The following is a 19892-nucleotide window of genomic DNA, read 5'->3' as shown; positions in this document are numbered from 1 at the left end:
AAAAAGAAACTTCCTCTCTGGATGGTTCTGGCGTGCTCAGCTCGGCCGTTGTCTCTGTGCCCGTCAGCCTACGCGCTCGGCGCAGCCGCGCCCTCGCGCTCGCCTCCCACGCGCGCCCGCCTCAGACTCCGCCGCCGGCTCCCTACCTTCGCCTCTGCGCCCGTCGCCCACGCCGCCGCCCTACGTGCTCGGCGCAGACGCGCCCTAAACGCCGGCTGAGGCTGTGACCCGCGCCCGCCTCCAACGCCGCCGCTGCCGTGGACCTTCTCTGTGCGTCCACTCCCCATCGCAACAACCGCGGTATCTCTCTGTGCCATATCCTCCTGTTCCTCTTTCTCTCGGGTTCACATGGTCTTCTATTTTCTTTGGTGGTTGGAGGTTGACTCCGTGTTTTGCCTTCATATTTGATATGGTTCGTTATGTGTTAGTGTTCAGCTGTTGTATTTCTTCTAAGGATGGCAACGAGGCGAGCCTAGACTCAAAACCCACGGCCCGATGGGTGTGGGGGCAAGTCTACTTTTTGCCCCACGGGTTTTGAGGTTTGGGGACCCAAAAACGGGCGGGTTAGAGTTGGGTTTCGATTTCCCTCGGCGGGTGCCTGTCGTGGACCCGAAATTTGAGTAGTCTATGGAGGCTTTTACTTGTGTACTATTATAAAAGTTTGTAATTACCCACGAACCATTAAAAAGTTTGAGCGATCACATGTGCCACTGGTCGAAACTTTTTTACCCTTGATGTCATTCCCGTCATATTCTGTTAGTTTTCAACGGTTTGACCATCCTGACACGTGGGTCCGCCCAGCTAAAATGTACAGAATGCCCCCATCTCTTTTCTAGCCGGCAACCCTATCCTCTGCAGGCCCTCATCGGGAGCGGCAGCTGCAGAGCCCGGTGGCTCCTCTGCAGTGGGTGGCGGACAGCCGAGTCACGTAGGGCGGTACGAGCGCGTGGCTTAAGGTCATCTTCTTCCATGGCTTCACCAGACACCAGCTCCCACGTTGACACTGGCTCCTATGACTGCCGCACCGTACGCCGTGGGGAGGCGCCCACGCCTGCGTCGTCCTCGGCTCCGACGTCGTGCTCTACTTGGGCTCCTATTCGGAGAACGCCTTTACCGTGGTGCCATAGGACCTCCGTGGCCGTGCCGGTGACTTTGCCGAGAGGATCAGCCCCGGCGTCTGTGTCCGTGACGATAGCACCTGGCGCGCGCACCGATGCAGCTTCATGGCAAAGTCGCAGCAGTTCTGTGGGCGCTCTGGTGGGATGTGCGACGCCCTTGGTGACGATTCGCCGTGGACACCCTTCCTTACCCCTATCGTCAACCTCCGCCGTCGGCGTTGTCATCGAGTAGGCATGTATCCAAGGCTTGGATTGCGTTCGTTGGGGTGGGGTGATACACTGATGCTGGAGTCACTGATGGGGCGGCGCGCCATCTTCAAGGATGCGGAGAGCGGGAGCCCCACGGCTAATTCTGCACACTGCACAGCCTCAGCTGCTCCACTGCCACGCCGCGCACATGTCGCTGCTGGTGCTGCTTTCGGTCGGCGATTTCGATCTCTTGGGCGCCATGGATGTTGGTTTCACATATTCAGCACTCGCAGTTGTAACACCCCTGGTGTTACGAGCTTATTTAGCACCGCGATTTAGGCCTAAGAAAAATTCCAAAGCGATTTTTCTTGAATTTTTAATTTAAGACGTACTTGAGGCAATGAGCGAATCCTGTGTGACTCAGTTTAGTGGACTCACATAAATGCTCAGGTGTAATTATTCAGCACGTAGAGATATTTAGGAATGTTTGTCAATAATTCTGAAAGCAAATAAAAGGGTCGAATGACTTGTTTATTGAATTAAGCATGAAAAACAATTTTTATAAATAAAATAAAATATAGTTTGTATTTAGTACTTGAATAAATCGGGAGCGCAAGTTTAATTGAGGAAAATGCAACTCTTGTTTTGGTAAGTAAAAGTTATTCAATAGTATATATATAGCTCAAAAATCGAAGTTATAATTTAAAAACTATCCAATTCATTCGCATCGCATCATGTTGCTCTGCCGGCCATGCTGCGCTGTCCTGTGCTGCCCCATGTCCGTGCTCTAGCGCGCCTACGGCGTTTCCCTCCCTCGCTGGCTGCCTGCTCGTTGCGTCACCTCACCTGCACGTGGTTCTGTCCCACATCGCGCCTATGAAAGTGATGATGAACCGCACAACTCCTCGCTCTCTCTCACGCGTCTGCCTTTCGTGTCTCTGTTGTTTGTCGTGTCTGCCTTGTGTTCGTGTACGACGTTGCCTCCCTTGCGTTGCCTTCCTTTTCTTCTCTGCTGCCAAAGGGCGTCCCAGCTCTAGTCCGCCGTAGCCACCCTTTCCACCTTCGCGAGCATGCGTAAGCACTCTGCACTGGCGCCCTCCCCTTCCTCCCCCACGTCAAGTGCTCCCGCGCTGCTGCCCACGCTGCCCTGCACCACGTTCCCGCCGTGGCAGACCCTACGTCTCCTTGGCCTGCTCCCCGTGCTCCATCCATGCTCTACACCCCGGTGTTCACGCCGCTGCCTGGTCATCGCGAGTGTAGGCGCACCTACGCCACCAGCGCCCCTCCTACGATCTACGCTGTCCTCCTATGCCTCTGCACTCGTAGGCGGCTCCTCCTTTTCCCACGCTGGTGAAAGCTCTAGTTTAGTTTTAGTGAATTGATGAAACCTTAAGTGCTAACCTAGTTTTTCAAGTGATCATGAGATAGATAGCACATTCCAAGTGATGAAGTAAATGAAGACCATGACATGATGATGGTGATGCCATGGTGATGATCAAGCGCTTGGACTTGAAAAGAAGAAAGAGAAAAACGAAAGGCTCAAGGCAAAGGTATAAATGGTAGGAGCTATTTTGTTTTGGTGATCAAGACACTTAGAGAGTGTGATCACATTTAGGTTTGATAGCCGTACTATTAAGAGGGTTGAAACTTGTATCGAAATACGGTTATCAAAGTGCCACTAGATGCTCTAACTCATTGCATATGCATTTAGGATCTAGTGGAGTGCTAACACCCTTAAAAATGTTTGTGAAAATATGCTAATATATGTGCACAAGGTGATACACTTGGTGGTTGGCACATTTGAGCAAGGGTTAGAAACTTCACCGGCAGAGTGTTCACCCGTAGAGTGCGGATAGTCCAACGGTGCCACCGGTGCCCTAAACTCAGGTGAACGTGGTCACTGTAAGTGACCGAACGCTGGTCTTTGAAGGACCAGCGCGTCCGGTCAGTAGCAGCAGAAGAAGCGCAGCATCGGTCGTCGACCAGACGCTGGCACTAAAACGACTGGACGCTGGCTGGCTATGTCTGGTCACACTGATATGGTCATTTACAGGGGAAATACCAAGTGACCGGACGCTAGGTAAGTCCGGTCAAGCATGACCGGATGCGTTCGGTCGTGAAAAGTCGTCTCTGGATGCTTACTGAAAACGACCGGACATTGGGGTTCAGCGCCCGATCACTTTGAGCTGCTGCGTTCGGTCATCACTTGACCGTTGAGATCGGACGATCAACATTTGAAGAGAGGGGACACATGGCACGCATTGCGTGACCGAATGTTGAGGTCCAGCGTCTGGTCAATATGACCGGAGCATCCGGTCACCCCGTGTTGTGTCTAGTGAAGGGGTACAATGGCTCTATTTCGTGGGGGCTTCTATTTAAGCCCCATGGCCAGCTCAAGCTCACTCACTTGGCCATTTATATTGACATAGCAACCTTGTGAGTTTAGCCAAAGCCCTCCCACTTATCTCCATCATTGATTCATCATCTTTGTGAGATTGAGAGAGAATCCAAGTGTATTGCTTGAGTGATTACATCTAGAGGCACTTGATGTTCGTGTTTTGCTGTAGGATTCACTTGTTACTCTTAGTTATTGCTGCCACCTAGATGGCTTGGAGCAGCGAGGATCATCGAGCGGAGGGTGATGATTGTCTCTGGCTTCGATCGTGGTGATTGTGAGGGGTTCTTGACCTTTCCTCGACGGAGAGCCAAAAGGTACTCTAGTGGATTGCTCGTGGCTTGTGTGATCCTCATCTTATGGTGGTTGTGCGATACCCTATTAAGGGTTTGGCATCTGATGCCAATTAGCTCGTGAACCTCCAAGTGACTGAATCGCCACAACGAGGAGTAGCTTGCCGGTAAGCAAGTGAACCTCGATAAAAAATCATTATGTTCATCATTTGATTCCAAGGTGATTGGTCTTCATTGGTATTCATTTTTGTGATTGATTGGCTCCTTCGACATGGCGGTATAAACAAATTGCTCACTCTCTTTACATTATCGTAAACTAGTTGTCAAGCTCTTTAGTGTAGCTAGTTGTAAGAGTTTGTTAGTTTGGTTAGTGTGGCTCTTTAGTTAGCTTTTGAGAGCACACTAACTTAGTGTAGTGTCATAGCTATTGTGTGGATAGAAACTATATAAACTATAATTGTGGTAGGCGGCTTGCATTTTTAGTAGGCTAGCGCAACACTTGCTTCGTCTCATAATTGTCCAACCGGTTTGTTAAGTGTTGTTATAGAAATTTTTAATAGGCTATTCACCCTCCTCTAGCCATTAGGACCTTTCAGCTGGATCGCTGCTCTACCCATGACGCCGCCTCTCCTAGGTGCCTCGTCCACCGTTAGTTCTTCACGCGCGCATGGACTCCCTTGGCCCCGTGCTAGAGCCGCAGCACCACGCCGCTCTCCTTCCGCTCACTAGAGCCATGTGTGTTTTTGTCTCGACTCGCTCCTCTGTGCCGTGTCGGGCTCCACACCGATGCCGCTCCCTATTGCCCCCATAGTCCCGCTCTATTGCCGTAGTCGACCCCAGGTGTGCCGTGTCCGCCCACGCCGGCCACCGTGCCTCACAGCGGCACCATCACCGATGCCGCCAGCCGTCGGCCGTCGCGCCCGCCGCTGTGCGCGGCCGCACCTCTGTGGGAATTTAACTCTAATACCAATTGAAGGAACTTGAATCTAGTTACCTAACATGGGGAGGGGAATTTGGGTCCATAGTATTCACTAACCCACTTGGCAATGATTTTGTCCATCATGATGCACCCCATGAAATGCACCCATACTTTACCAAGTCTTCAAATTCCCCGATGTCCATCGGACTTCTCACTTTGCTTTCGGGATCCAAACCTTCTTGGTGCTCTTCATGTTGGAAATGATTTTCATTGGCACCCAAAAGTGTTTGGCCCCATTGTTGGCTTGCTTGTTCATCTTGATGGTCACCACCTTATTATTTTCTTCTTCTTCAAGAGATAAGGTGTGGAGGCCTTCTTGTCCACCTTGTTGGTGTAGGTGTTGGAGAGCTTGCTTGTTTGCTTCTTCTCTTTCTTCTTTGCTCCTCCTCCATTTTTTACCTTGCACTCATAGGACTTGTGACCTTCCTTATGGCACACGTAACAAACCATGGTTTATCCTTCATCAAGCTTCTTCACTCCCTTGACGGTATTATCTTGATGAAGTTGGGCTTGTTTCGCCTTGTCTTTTACTTGAGTCAAGTCCTTGGTGAGGCGATCTACTTTTTGCTTGAGTTGCTCATTCTCCTTTTCAACCTCTTGTGTGCATGTATCTATAACAACTTTCTCAACACAAACTTGGTTGCACAAAGGTAAGTCTAAACATAAATCATTATAAGAAATAGAGGCATCCTTTTTAGACATGTTAAATATAGAACTTTTCTTTTTAGATGCCTTGGTGGGAGTTGTACTAACGGCTTCAAGCTTAACAACTTTATTAGTTAGCTCATCACAATGTTTGCACATGGTTTCTATTTTAGCAAGCAAACTTTTATAAGCATCTTGTGAGCTAGCTAACTTTTCTTTTAATTTTTCATTTTTCTTTACAAGTTGCTCAACATTGATTGTGCATGCATTAGTTGTTGCACTAGCCTTAAGTTGCTCAATTTTAGTAGATAGTTCAACAATGAGGTTAGCAAAGTTCTCATATTGTTCAAGCAAAGTTTTGTATGCTTTTTGTGAACTACCTAGCTTTTATTTTAATTTTTCGAGCTTCTTTTGTTGACTAGTGTAAACTTTAGCATAATTAAGATTTTGTTGCACAATTTCATCATAAGAAGGCATTTTATCATCACTATCACTCGCACTAGAGGATGAGCTTTCATTACCTTGTGCCATAAGGCACACACGAGAAGAGCTTGATGATGAGTGCTTGCGGCCTTGCCTCTTGTGATGGTGTTCTTCACTTGAAGAATCATCCCATGACCTTATTGATGTGAGGGCTTAATTCTTGCACACTTTCTTCTTTGTCTTGGGTGTGGGCTTGTTTGGATAAACTTCCACAAAGTGCCCCAACTCGTCGCATCCATAGCATCCTCTCTTTCTTTACTCATTTCTTTGATTGGTGAAAATAAGATCTTGGATTTGGATGGGCACACCCTTGACATTGAGCCTTTGGATTATCTTCTCCACCTTTACTCATTAAGTGTCTTGATCACTAAAACAAAATAGCTCCTACATTTTATACCTTTGTCTTGAGCCTTTTGTTTTTCTCTTTCTTCTTTTCCAAGTTCAAGCCTTTGATCATAGCCATGCCATCACCATTGTCATGATTTTCATCATTGCTTTATCACTTGGAATAATGCTACCTATCTCATGATCACTTTGATAAACTAGGTTAGCACTTAGGGTTTTGAAAGTGCATCTAGCTCTTTAGTGGGTTTTGGATGATTGAATGACAACGTGATTAAATGACTAACCCATTTGCTAAGTGTGGACATGCAATAGGTTATCTCATAGGTACTTAATGAAAGCCAAAATAATGTGTTGTTGTATAAATAATCTAGTTCAAGCACAAGACAACAATGCAAATGGAATTCATGCGAAGGCTTAGTTATTGTGGGATTTCTGTGTAATATGTGAAAGCAAGCTTGTAAGAATTAATTAATGAGACATAAGGGATTACATATGGAATGGTCTCATATTTGAAGCATGCTAAATTAAAATAAAAAGGATAACAATACATGAATGGATGATTCAACACAAGATGTGACTTGATGGCTTGAAATGGTGAAGATAGCAAGGAAAGGCTTCGAGGTACTAAGCAAGGGTGAAGGGCAAGCGATGGCTTGGCGGCCGAAGAACCTAGCTAGGGTGAAGAAGGAAGTATTTGCATTTAGTTGAGGTACTAATCAAGCTATGATGTTCATGTTTATGTGGAGGATCAAATCACTATTAGAGTGTTTGATGGAAGTGACTTGATATATTTGGGATTATTCAAATTTGATGAATGGAATCAAGTCACATGCTCAAGACGGCTATGCTCAAGTGAAAAGATCAATATCAACATGTTAGCACCCTTACTTGATGAAGATTGAAAGAGACGGCATCAATTCAAAATAGATCAATTCAAGTGGTATAAATTCATTTTTCCTTTTATCTTGAGTTTAATAGGTATGCCATACTATTAAGAGGGATGCATCATGTTGATAGATAATGTTTCATAAGTGCTCAAGCCAACCCATGTGAGTTTTGAGTATTTGAGCAACAAAAGAGATAACTTTATTTTTGCTGGTCTAGCTGATACCGGACGTGTCCGGTATTTACCCAGCAGTGCTAAAATTGTTGTTCTCGGGTTGGTTCGTTGGGAGTTCCGATGTAAGTTAGGAGTTCCGACGGTCGGGAGTTCTGGCAAGGGTCGGGAGTTCTGACGTCTCACACTTTAACTGACTTGGAGGGTTCGCTGTCCTGGTCATACTGACCAGAAGCCAATGGCTAGTTTTCAAAAGCCTCGAGGGTCAGGAGTTCCAATGTGAGTCGGGAGTTCCGATGGTCGAAAGTTCCAGCATGTGTCGGGAGTTCCGACACCTCACAAACTTCAACTCAGTTACATGGTTTTCAAATTTGCTAAGGGTCGGGAGTTTCGACATGAGTCGGGAGTTCCGACGGTCGGGAGTCCCAGCATTCATTGGGAGTTCCGACGCCTCACAACTTCACTATAACTTAGTCACCGTTGGCGTAGTGTAAGTCATACCGGACATATTCGGTATTGCAACGGCTATAAAACGGCTAGTTTTTCTAAGGGGGCTATAAATACCCCTAAGCCTCCACCTTTGGAGGCTGCTGATTCTCCTGATACACACACATGTTTTTTAGCCTTGCCAACTCTCCCAACCCTCTCTTAGTGAGTGATTGATCAAATTTGCCAAATCAAATTGTGGGTTGAGTGAAATTCAAAAAGAGAGCAATCCAACCACTTGAGCACTTGTGCATATTGTCAATCTCATGATTTGCATTTGTTACTCTTGGACTCTTCGGTCCTAGATGGTTAGACATCATTAGAGAGCACCCGAGAGATTGTGGTGTGCCTCGGAAAGTTTGTAACGGTCGATTCCGCCGCCTCGGAATCATCTAGTGGAAGGAGGAAAAGGAGTTGGAAAAGACTCTAGCTAGAGTGACCTTCGTGGTACCCTCTAGGGCTGACCTTCGCTGGGTCACCCATAGCCCCCTCAATGGAGAGTAGGACTCGAACGAGTCCGAACTTCGGTAAAACAAATATCATGTCTCAATTTGCATTTCATTCGATATTTGTGTTGCTCTAGCTCCTATGCAGGTTCTCTGTGTTTACTATCATCTCAAGTAGGTACCTATAGTTTGGTTTAAAGATAGAAATCGAAGGGAGCAAGTTTGGGGCTATTCTACAGAAATCATGTATACTGGACACGTCCGGTATTCATACCTGACACGTCCGGTATTGATCATTGTGCCAGGCTGTTCTGCAGAACACGTGCATACCGAACACGTCCGGTATATCTACTGGACACGTCCGGTATTTCCTACCTATGCTGAATATATTCATTCTTTGTTCTAACTTTGTGTTGCAGGGTTGTACCTTCTAGATATATTCTTTATACCTTGTATACTCTGTGGCTAACTTGTGAGGGGTGGTACTACTCTTTATTTGGAGTTTCCATTTTGGAAACTCCCTTTACTAATCATTTCCGCATTTAAAGGTGTTAATTTTTAGAAACGCCTATTCACCCCCCCTCTAGGCAGCATCCTAGGTCCTTTCAATTGGTATCAAAGCGAGGTTCTCACCTAAAGCTTCACCGTCATGAGACAAGAATGTCGACGCCTATCGAGTTGGAGCCAGTGCTTCTCTAAAATGATGGTTCAAACTTTCTACCTTGGTCAATACATGTACTCAATGCTTTTAGAGACATTAGTCCTCTTGTTGAGCATATTGTGGATGCAAGCATACCTCTTCCTATAGTTGATTGGAGCAACTATAAAAATTTGTCAAAAGAGGAAGAGATATGCGTGCAACTCAATGCTCAAGCTATTAATATTATTTTGAGTACATTGAGTGTAGAGGTTCAAGATGAGGCAATCTTCAATGGACAACCACCTCCAGAGAGTGCTCATCTCATTTGGACTAGACTTTTTGATTTATATGGAAAATCCAAATATGATGATGCACTTGAGATCGAGTCAATGGAAAGTATGTCTATTGTGTCATCATACAGCAAAGAAGCCTCACAAGACTTCAAGAGCACCGAGCTAGAGCAAGAAGTGCAAGCAGCGCATGACCTGCTGTCTGCCTGCACATATCGGACATGTCCGGTATGGCCGAGGCAGCAGAGCAGCAAGCAGCTGTTTGCAACGATGCTCAAGCCCGGTGGCGAACAAGTGATGAGTCAACCTCAGTATCTCATGATACTCATCACTTGTGTCTCATGGCCAAGAAAAGCAAGAAAAAGAGTAACAAGAAAGATCAAGAAAAGGAGAAAGCATAAGTAGATGATCAAGATGATAGTGATGTTGAAGTTGAAGACAACTACAACCTTGATCATCTCAACTGCAAAAACAAGTTCATTATCATGAAGATAGTTGAAAAGAATGATGAGCTTGAAGAAGAGATTGAGAAGCAAGAGCAATCACTTCAAAAGCAAGAATTGTTTCTTATCTCCAAAATGGAAGAACTAAAGGCTCTAAGTGAAAGGTATGAAAAATTGTCAATTGAGCATGCTTTAGTTACTAACTTCTCTTCTAGTGTTTCACAACTAGAGAAGGAAAACTTTGAGCTCAAGGCAAGTCTAGATGAACTATCAAGCAAGTATAATGTGCTACAAGCAAATTATGTTCATCTAAAGTGCTCTCATGAGGAAGTAGTAGAATCAAGCATCATGCTTGAGGTGGCTCATGAGGTTGTGATTACATCAGTAAAATTTTCTCAACCTCTCACACATTCACTCACTAGTACACCATCTCAATTAAATGTTTCTTGTACTAATGAGTGTGCTCCTCAAGCAAGCCAATCTTCGATTGAGCTAAATCTTATAGAAAACATAGAGCTCAAAGAAGAAGTGCAAAGATTAAAGAAAGATGTGATTCGGTTAAAGGGTAAGGAGAAAGCACAACCTTCTCAAGATAACCATGATAACATGGTGAAGAAGCTTGAGAAGGGTTCAAACCTTGCTTCCTCCAAAGCCCAACAAAAGAATTACATCTCAAACAAGGCCAACCCAACCAAGAGCAAGAAACATGGAAAAAGGATGTGCTATGGTTGTGGATTGTATGGACATGAGTGGGCTATGTGTCCACACAAGAGTTGGGCCGACAAGGTTGAAGCCGCCAATCAAAAGGCTTCTACCAAGGAGGCCAAGCAAATGAAGAGTAATGGACAAAGTACTTGTCTCATGAGCAAGAAATTGGGGCTTCCCACCAAGAAATGCCAAATGTACAAAGAGGCAAGAAAGAAAGCCCAAGTTGCAACAAGAAGATGCTATGGATGCAATGAGATGGGCCACAAGGTTGATAGATGTCCATACAAGCAAAGCAAGCATAGAGCAAACAAAGGCCACATATGCTATGCTTGTAGAAGAAAGGGGCATCTAAGCTATGAATGCCCAAATGGTAACTCACCTAAGCCGAACATATTTGTTTATAATGATATGCTTAGGAAGACCACAAATGGAGTTAGCACTAGTAAGGTGATGTGTTCACCACAAACTAGTGCTAAAGTCATTTGGGTGCCTAAGCACTTGTTGACTAACTCAAAAGGACCCAATAAGGGTTGGGTACCAAAGTATGCTTAGGAGAATAATGTAGGTACTTGGTGATGAGATGAAGGCTTTGGGGTGGTTGAGCAAGTAAATTGAAAATATTCACTCAATTTATCAATCAATTCTTATCATAATCTTTTATTTTGTTGACCCATAGATAATTTAATGAATATATCATTTACTTCATCATCACCATTGATAACAAGTACCTAAACCTCACATAAATAGCCATTTTATTTATTTTGTGCTCAATGACTCACAAATAGGCATATTTGTGAAAAATGTGAAAGTGGCTAATTAGTTTTACTTGATAGTTATCATGTTTGCCATATGATGCTTTTAATAATTCTCTTCTAAAGCAATTCGTTTGTTGAGATTCAAGTATACAATAAATAATGAAGCCAAACAAAGAATCACAAGCAGCGAATTAATCGATTCTGTCCTACACGTATCGGACGTGTCTGGTATTACTATCAGACGTGTCCGGTATGGCCAGGGATAGAAAGTTAGTGCTTCTGTTCTGAGTATTCCAGACGTGTCTGGTATGCCTACCGGACATGTCTAGTATTGTAGCAACCAGAACACAATTTGAATTACAACTGAGTCTTTGATCCGTATATTTTCATACATCCTTAACTTACTCAGAAGCTTATGATTTATCAAAACTAAGTGGATTGTGAGCATCTCTTGAACTCAATTGTAAATATGGCAATTTTATTAGGTTTATGGTCAAAATGGAAAATTGGCTCTCAATTTCTTAATAGAATAAAAGTGCTTGTTGAAAGTCATTCAAATTACTTGAAGCACTTATTTAGGGGGAGCTAAACTTCATTTTGCACCATTGTGGACTAACAAATTTATCTAGCATTCTTTGTAGTTCTTTGGATGAAAATATATCTATCATGATTATTTGGCAATTGAGGTCAACATAAAGATCATCATGCTATTTATCTTCTTAGTGGTATTCTTATGGGCTCAAGGCAAAGGTATGTGTTTACATATATGCATTATAAGTGCATCTAAGGCCCTTTATATGTTAGAATGTGCATTTATGTGACATAGGAGAGATGTTTTTCAAAACCCATAACTAGCATGTTTAGGTGGTGTGAATTTGAAAAACTATTTGAATCTTGGTCTTTGTGACCTAGTCTTGTCATGTGATGATTATAGCTCTCCTTGATTGTTTGATTGGCTAATCACACATGGCATGGCTTTCTTAAGTCCACAATCTACTTTGTCTCACTCTATCTCTCTCAAATAAGCGAAATCTTGTTTATGCCAAATATTTGGATAAGAGAAAATCATTTATGGCATTGGATAAGAAAAGTGATGATACTCAGTTTGGATCAAGATTATATACCTTTTTGGACTGAGAAATAACAGAAAAGGGGATTGGAAGAGAGAAAACACATTTTGGAATAACTTGGGCTAGCCCGCGTACACCGGACGTGTCCAGTATGCTACCGGACATGTCCGGTATGAGCGGGGCTATAAAACTGAGCGTACCCCTTTGGCCCAGATGGGCTTGTCTCCTTCCAACCAACCCAGCCGCCAACTTCTTCCTCACCTAGGGCGACCGAGGACTTCACCAAGAAAAAGGAGAGAGGGAGATTGCATTGGAGAAGGCTTGCATCAAGGTTGAAAGCGCAGGGATTTGGATTTCACATCACCTTCTCATCTCTCCTCTCAAGGTACCCTAATCATGGACCTCGTCCGATCTACATGGTCAATGCATGATTTTGAAATTCCTTCGGTCAATATGCTGCATTGGTGATATAGAAGCAATGCCCAAAGTTTAGAATTGATCTGTGATGGTTTGAATCTAGAAACCATGGTTAGGGTTGCTGGGCGCCCATATCGGACGTGTCCGGTATGCTACCGGACATGTCCGGTATGGCACAGTAGAGCAGGCCCTCTGCTTTCCTTTGATTCAATCCAATTTTAGAATTGTATATTAGGTATAGTTTCTTCTGTATCTATGTTTTGCAAACCTAGTGACAATGGTGTGTCGAGGTGATTGTAAAACCATGGATAAAAGAATCTATGTCTAATTGCAATTCGAGAATAAGCTATGTGAAGCGACCTGATTTCCGCGAAGGGAAATCCATAGAGTTGATGTGTAATAAGACTATGGTAGATCATATTACCCAAATTCCAGTCGAATATCACATCCATACAACAATAAATTCAGAGTACAATTAGTGCGGAAGTACATAAATTATTACATCACCGCATTGGCAGAATCAAAAGTAGCATTTATTTAGAACAGCTTGAAGATAAGATCACCAAACTCGAGCGTAGGCACGAACCCCTTATCCGTCAAAACTCCTCGGAGCTATACTCCTCAGCAGAACATGTGTGCCAAAATTTATCAGTACGATTTGTACTAGCCAATCCCACCCTATGAGCATTGCTTTGTGGAAATTGGATGCATGTTGGATATAATCAAAAGGAACCTATAAGGCTAGGATTTCCTATGCAGTAGCATATCAAGCATATAATAATAGTTAGTCAAGTTTTAACACCATTCCCACACACCGTCCACCCCATTCCCTTCCCCGAGCCAGGTTTCAATCCTGGGATCGATATACCACCGTCTCCACACCATCACCATACCATCGCTCAGTTGACAGGCTAACTCCCTCTTGGCACTATCTCAAGGCCCGTAGCCCTGTCTACGTCTGAACACTCACTCCTAGGGGGAGAAGAGGAGGACTCATCTCACTATCTAGTTTAAGCGAAACCTAGGAAAGGTCCATAGCTGACAAGTCGGCATATGTATTGATCGATCAACAAAACACTCTACAGAGGTTTTACATATCACAAGATTAGCCATCCTCGAAGCCATGTATCTCCTAGGCAGAATTTTGGTCGCTTGCTAGCCTAGAACGATGCCACCCTACCTCTCAGCCCTAGAACATCCTAAGTCTAGTCTGGGATGGCTGATACTGTGAGTCGTAGATAGAGCCGGGGCCCTCCGGATGTCAAGAGCCGGGTCCACAAGGCCTCTTGAAGTCTCAAAAGGGTGTGGGGGAAACCGCGTGCCCCGTACCTCCTTGCACATGTTCACCTAGTAGTAGTGGCATCATCTATCAAGTAGTCTGACCGTCCCGCACCATATAGGGCGAGTGGGATGTAAAGGATTCCTAGTGAGTCTGAGTACTAGTAAGTCCTTAGGGATGACCAAGCTAGAATGTCTTCATCAGGGTTTCCATTTACCATGCCACCACATCACCTCTACCCTGGGCTCCACCTCTCTGAGGTTCACACCTAAGGCCACCTCCAATTACTATTTACCCGCCACAGGTATTCCATATCCAAGTGCCTAGGTAGCACCACATGGCAAGACTTGCCCTAGGCTCATCGTATATTCCAACTTGGTTGACACAACCCTCACCCTCCACACACCCAAGCCACACATGCAACACTCTCCCCATAGTCTAGACAACACTAGTTTCCACCATGCCTTAATGTAGTATAAGCGTGGCAGAAGTGTAAGCAATGAATTATAACAGTAAGCGTGTGTCTAGCCTATCAGCAGGGTATGTAGGGGTATGGTTGCGTCAAGGTAAAGGCCATCAAATAAGCATACTACCATGCAAGTCCTATCATAGTATGATTATAACAGTAAAGTAAAGCAATAGCAGTTCTATATTAGCCATGCGTAATAGGTGCTACGAGATTAGGTGGGATGTGGCACCTTCAGTGCAATCGTCTTCGTACTCCTCATGGTACTCTCAGTCCTTGTCTGTCTAGTTCTCCTCCGAGTCTACAACGATCGCATTATAGTTGCGTTAACGACGTCTATAGATTAGCACAAAGAAGCAATAAAAATTCAAAAGAGCCAAATGCACTCAAACATGGGTTCATTGCGTAGAGCTTGATTTTAGATGAATTTTGGCCCTAGTCTTGTATTTTTCTGAGGTCGTATAAATTAGTTATATATTTTTGAAGATTAAATTAAGGCTGATTAATTCATGGCTGACACGTGTCATACTGTGACTAGTTCATGTGGCATGTAGGGATACAGCTGGTGTGGTGGTCGGAGAGGTCACCGAAGTGGTCGGAAAGGTTGCAGCGGTGGTCGGAGAGGTCACCGAGGTGGTCGGTGAGATCACCGTCGTGGTCGGAAGGCTGGCCGAGGTGGTCGGAGAGTTTTGCCAACATGGTTGGTGAGATCGCGGAGGTGGTCAGAGTGGTCACCGAGGTGGTCGGTGAGATCACCGTCATGGTCGGAAGGCTGGCCGAGGTGGTCGGAGAGCTTTATCGACGTGATTGGTGAGATCACAGAGGTGGTCAGAGTGGTCACCGAGGTGGTCGGTGAGATCACCATCGTGGTCGAAAGGCTAGCCGAGGTGGTCAGAGAGCTTTGCCGACATGATCGGTGAGATTGCCGAAGTCCCCAATGCTGGCATGGTCTCATCATCAGCATGACATCAGCATGGCGCCATCCAAGCTAAACTGCGGTTGACAGGTGGGTCTAGGGTCAAACGGTGTCTGATAGGTGAGGCACGGTTCATGGTGAACCCGCCTGCATTGGTCCATAGACCGCAGAGCTAGTCTATGAAGGACTTGTTCCACTTACTCCTTCCCAGTGTTCGATTCACGTGCATCAAGTGCACGGACGTGTGGCCGGCGAGGGGAAAATCCCAATCTTCTTCCCCGTCGTGCTCCTGCCGGTGGTGAGCTCATCAGCGAGCCCCTCTAGCGGCGTGGGTGTGCAACTAAGGTGGGCAAAAGCTTGGCCATGCCATAGTAGGTGTCCTGGTGAAGTCAACGTGGTGGTCAGGCGGCTCCAGTTGGCTGGCCGTGGTGAATGGCGACGTGGGTTCATCGGCGTGCATGGTCACGGCTGCAGTGATAGCGAGAGCCTAGTTGGAGGAGCATGTGAGCTCCATAGTGCTCCTACGACCATGGTAGGTGTGTTAGAGGAGCTCCTGGTGCTCACAGTGTCTCCGGCCATGGTGGTGGGGCAAAGCGGAGGCGGTGGCGCTCCGACGAGGTGCGGTGCGGCAACATGGGGCTCCGGTGGGCTTCATTCTTGGCTAAGGTGAGCGCGGTGTGTCTCCCGACATGGCGGAGCCAGTTAGGGTGTCAACATCGCCTTTACCGTGATGTAGAAGATGCGGTGGTCTCGCCATGGTTGTGCTCTGGCCATGGTGAGCACGTGTGTGCACGCGATGTGTTTGCCCGGCATAAGCAGAGCGCTCAGTGCTGGCGTTCCCGAGCGGAGGGCTCGGCATTGCCCCCTTTCTTCCCTTTGCTTTGTGTTTCCGTTTGGCTCAACAAGAGGGTCATGGTGGTCCTTCTATGCTACCAGTTGGCTAAGCCAGAGCAAGAGCTCGTGCTCTGACATGGTCCATTCATGGCGTCCGAGAGGCTAGGTGTGGTCGTGCCAGTGTTCCCAAGCTGCTAGGGGTTGGTGAGGTCAGGCCTTAGGCTAGTGCGCGTGTGGTGCATGTGCAACGTGTCCAGGAGCGGGAATGCTCTGCCTCTGTGTTTCCTAGGCGTGGGGACGCGGTGGCATTCATGGCGAGTACGGCGAGTGGCGAACGACGTGGCTCACTATAGGGCTCATGGCGGTAGGATGACGGTGTAGTGGTGAGGCGAGGCCATGATGAGGCGATGTAGTGCTGTGTCGAGCAGCTATGTCACCGTAGCCGATTGGGGCAGCGCTCCTGGCTCCGGCGAGGTCCGGTTCCACAGCGGCTTCCTTCCTCTTCCCTCTCTCTCAGCTTGACACGGTGTGGTGCTGTGCCACCAGCGGCGGCGGCGAACGGGCTGAGGGTTAGGGCTCGCGGATGTTGGCTTTTATAGCCGAGCTCCAAGGGCTCTAATGGCGGACGGTGATCGGGTGGTGGTGATGCGTGCGGTGCATATGACGGCTTGCGTGTGGTAGCGTAGGCGCGGTGCAAGGGGGGATAGGGTCATGCGATGTGCATGACCTCAGGCCCACGTATGCTCCATGGTCGGCTCCCGTCGTGGAAGAGGTTGGCGTGGGGAGGAAGATGATCCTGTTGCTGGGGTGGCTGACACGTGGGGTCTGATTTGTCAGCTTGTCCTAATGTGGCGGCGTGCGGTGCGTGACGGCTGATGGGCGGGTTCGGTTTGTCAATGGCTGCACGCGTGAAAGGGTAGGCGAGGCTTGGCTGGGCTAACTGGGCCGGTCGAGGCAGGCTGGGCTGACTGCTGCCTCCCTCCTTTTCCTTTCTCTTTTATTTCTTTTCTATTTTGTTTGCCTTTCTCTTTCATTTGTTGCCAATTTGGTTAGGGTTCGATTTATTTAGTTAAACATCATATAAGGCAAAAGAATCCAAATCACAAGTGGGATTAAGGATGCATGCATGATTTATTTATTTAGGAATTTAATTACACATGTGGCATAAAACCAAGCTATGCTCATGATTTTAACCTAGTTGGGTCACATTGAAAGGTCCTAATGGCTAGAGGGGGGGTGAATAGCCTAATAAAAATTTCTACAACAACACTTAACCAAATGATTAGACAATTATGAGGTGAAGCGAGTGTTGCGCTAGCCTACTCAAAATACAAGCCACCTACCACAATTCTAGTTTAGATAGTGTCAATTCACACAAGAGCAATGACACTACCCTATGTTAGTGTGCTCTCAAAGGCTAACTAAAGAGCCACACCAACCAAGTATGCAAGCTCTCACAACTAGCTACACTAAAGAGCTTGTCAACTACTTTGCGATAAAGTAAAGAGAGTGATCAAGAGGGTTATACCACCGTGTAGATGAATGAACCAATCAATCACGAAGATGAATAACAATGATGACCAATCACCTCGGAATCAATGATGAACACAATGATTTTTACCGAGGTTCACTTGCTTGCCGGCAAGCTAGTCCTCGTTGTGGCAATTCACACACTTGGAGGTTCACGCGTTAATTGGCTTCACACGCCAAACCCTCAATAGGGTGCCGCACAACCAACACAAGATAAGGATCACATAAGCCACGAGCAATCCACTAGAGTACCTTTTGGTGCTCCGCTAGGGAAAGGTCAAGAACCCCTCACAATCACCACGATCAGAGACGGAGACAATCACCACCTCTGCTCGACGATCCTCGCTGCTCCAAACCATCTAGGTGGCGGCAACCACCAAGAGTAACAAGCAAAATCCACAGCGAAACATGATCACTAAGTGCCTCTAGATGCAATCACTCAAGCAATGCACTTGGATCACTCCTAATCTTACTATGATGATGAATCAATGATGTAGATGAGTGGGAGTCCTTTGGCTAGGCTCACAAGGTTGCTATGTCAATGAAAATGTGCAAGAGGGCTCCCTTGAGCCGGCCATGGGGCTATAAATAGAGCCCCAATCAAATAGAGCCGTTATACCCCTTCAGTGGGCAAAACGCGCTCTGGCCGGATGCTCCGGTCATACTGACCGGACGCTGGCCCTCAGCGTCCGGTCGCCCAATGGATGCCACGTGTCACCAGCTTCAAATGCTGTTCGTCAGATTTCAATGGCTATGACACTGACCAGACGCTCCAGTTAAAACTAACCGGACGCTGGAACCTCAGCGTCCGGTCGAGTACAGTAAGGGTCAAAACCTGGTTTTCCTCGACCAGACGCATCCGGTCCACCTCGACCGGACACAGCCAGCGTCCGGTGGTAAACCCTAGCCATTGTACCGACAGTCAACACGACCGGACGTAGGCAGTCAGCGTCCGGTGCTTCTAGATTCAGCGTCCGGTCACTGGACCGACGCTGGCATCAGCTCTATCTCACTTCTATCTTCTCCACCCTTGCTCCAATGTGCCAACCACCAAGAATTTGCATCCGGCGCAATAGAAAATAGGCATTTCATTTTCCCAAAAGCGCCTTATCCTAGGGACCCAAACCCATCTCAACCCTGCACACACCTTGTGCCCATGTGTTAGCATATTTTCATAAATATTATCAAGGGTGTTAGCACTCCACTAGATCCTAAATGCATATGCAATGAGTTAGAGCATCTAGTGGCACTTTGATAACCGCATTCTGATACGAGTTTCACCCCTCTTAATAGTACGGCTATCAAACCTAAATATGATCACACTCTCTAAGTGTCTTGATCACCAAAACAAAATAGCTCCTATGGTTTATACCTTTGCCTTGAGCTTTTTGTTTTTCTCTTTCTTCATTTCAAGTTTAAGCCCTTGATCATCGCCATGCCATCACCATTGTTATGCTATGATCTTCATTAGCTTCTTCTACTTGAAGTGTGCTACCTATGTCATGATCACTTGATAAACTAGGTTAACACTTAGGGTTTCATCAATTCACCAAAACCAAACTAGAGCTTTCACACATCCAATCCAAAACTAGGGTTTGGCTTCTCCATGTGTCACTCAACATCACACAGGGTTAAAACAAAAATTTTGTAGTTGTGATTTTTGGTGTATGGATTTTGGGTTGTTACACTATGGGCATGTATCTAAAATTCTATGGAAATCTTTGGATACAGGACAACAACCATGAGTGGACGATAGGAGCCAAGGTCCAAGCACAGGCATGATCCCGCACTTGAAAAGTACAAGAAGGTGAGATAGGAAATGCATCTTGGATTCAAGCCGACCAGCAGGAGGACTACCAAGGCTGCCTCTAGTGCAGCAGCTTAGTATGTAGAGGGGTCAGGGAGCTCTTCTTTTGACACTGACACTAATGAGTTTAGAGTGGAGTCTAGAGAAGATAGAAAGAGGAAGAGCACTGATAGAGGCTCAGAAGGTGACAGCTCAGATGAGGAGTAGGAGATTGAGGAGGAGGAGCCTGTTCCTCCAGTTCAACACCAGCTTGGTCAGGGTATGCATTATGGTCTCCTTGAGACATGTTTGCCCAATGTGC

Source organism: Miscanthus floridulus, chromosome 2, assembly GCF_019320115.1.
Source record: "Miscanthus floridulus cultivar M001 chromosome 2, ASM1932011v1, whole genome shotgun sequence".
Classification (NCBI taxonomy): domain Eukaryota; kingdom Viridiplantae; phylum Streptophyta; class Magnoliopsida; order Poales; family Poaceae; genus Miscanthus; species Miscanthus floridulus.
This window is presented reverse-complemented; position numbering follows the sequence as displayed.